Genomic DNA, 1837 nt, shown 5'->3' on the forward strand with positions numbered 1-1837 from the left:
CTTATTCAGGTAAGATATTAATAATGTAATAACACATGCAGTGAGTAACTGACCATACATGTATAAGATTTTTTTTTTCATTTCGGTTGCGGTTTTGGAGATACGAGGTTGCCGCCTGACAGCGACGATATTCAGCATTACAGTTGGTCAAATCAAATTACCTTTGAAAAAAAAACATTCTGGCATAAATGTCTACGGTGTACTGTATTGTTTCTTTTGTGCGTGTGTGTGTGTGTGTGAGCATGCTCAGTCGAGCGGGGCGTGCAGCAGGGTGCTCTGACCTTCAGCTGTTTTGGACTTCTTCATCTTACTCATAGCTTTCTGCAGATCACACTGCTGGATCGGACGAATCACATCCTCTGAGGGGCTGTCGTTGGTCTGTGTGTGGATGAAGTCCCGGACGCAGAGCAGTGCGGCGTCGCGACACATCTCTCTGAGGTCACTTCCTGAGAAACCGTCTGTTTCCTTGGCGAGGTCGCTGAGGTCGACTGACAGATCCACACTCTCACCCTCCAGGATCAGCCGGAGGATCTGCTCTCTCTGATACTGACTAGGATGCCTTATGTGGAACCTGCTTGGCATTCTTCTCAGAATAGCAGAGTCCAGCTCCTGAGGACGATTAGTGGCTCCCAATATGATGACCTGGCAGTGGGAGTCAGTGTCCAGGCCGTCCCACAGACTCATGAACTGAGCCTTCATCATGGCCGTGGCCTCGTGGTCCGAGCTGGAGCGACGACTCAGGAAGGAGTCTATCTCGTCGATGAAGATGATGGTGGGCTGCAGCTTGGCGGCCAGCGTGAAGACGGCGGTGGCGAGCTTCTGTGATTCGCCATACCACTTGTCCTTCAGTGTGGACAGCTGCAGGTTAATGAAGCGGAACCCCGCTTCCTTGGCCATCGCCTTGGCAATCAGCGTCTTCCCGCAGCCGGGCGGCCCGTACAGCAGCACACCTTTAGGAGGCTGCAGCAGTCTGGAAGTCTGGAACATGTGTCTCTTCTGGACCGGGAAGATGACCGTGTTTTTCAGCTCTGTGATCACTTCATCCAGACCAGCTATATCTCTCCATCTGGTCTGCATGCTGAGCGGGTCGACCAGGTGAGCTGCGATGCTCATCTCATATTTACACAGCTTGACGTTCTGAACTCCAATCTGACGCATCAACTTCTCTGCCTGTTTCTTTGCCCATAGCTTCCTCTTGTGTGTGGGGTCGATGGCGTCCACCATCCACTTGATGCCAAAGTATGCGACGGCACCGAAGATGGTGATGCGGAACAACAGACCAATCACCTCGCTACGTTCCAGAGCCAGGCTGAACGCAGGGAGCTCCTTCACCAGGGTGTCCCATCCAGCAGAGCGGCACATCCCGGTTGTGTTCTCCATCGGTGGTGCTGCTCCCTGAGTCACATGTTGCAGGTTCAGGCTTGATTGGCTTGGCTGTGATCAAGAATTGTGACATCATCTGTGATGTCATAAATCACTGATGAGATCACAATTCTCGACTGACATCACTGATGACGTAGTCTTGCTCGAGTGACATCACTGATGACGTCATCACTGAGTGCTGATGATGTTACAATGGCTCTGTGAAGGCCTAAAATACATAAAATATCGCTGTATCACCAAATTCATTCCAGACCCCTGAAAAGTGTTGTGGCAAATTTTGGAGACATGATGTAGGCAGAGGGATCCACGCAGAGGCTATAAAACATGATGTAGGCAGAGGGATCCACTCAGAGGCTATACAACATGATGTAGGCAGAGGGATCCACTCAGAGGCTATAAAACATGATGTAGGCAGAGGGATCCACTCAGAGGCTATAAAACATGATGTAGGCAG

The 1837-nt window shown here is 50.7% G+C and overlaps 1 pseudogene across 1 annotated transcript; it reads right to left on the reverse strand.

Moving 5' to 3' along the window:
- Nucleotides 1–246: 246 nt before the first annotated feature.
- Nucleotides 247–1362, reverse strand: LOC310776445 (outer mitochondrial transmembrane helix translocase pseudogene; annotated as a pseudogene). Its single transcript has one exon. The product of its transcript is annotated as an outer mitochondrial transmembrane helix translocase pseudogene (transcript).
- Nucleotides 1363–1837: the final 475 nt, after the last annotated feature.

Source organism: Poromitra crassiceps (genome assembly GCF_964638095.1).
Source record: "Poromitra crassiceps genome assembly, chromosome: 5".
In the NCBI taxonomy this organism is placed as follows: Eukaryota; Metazoa; Chordata; class Actinopteri; order Beryciformes; family Melamphaidae; genus Poromitra; species Poromitra crassiceps.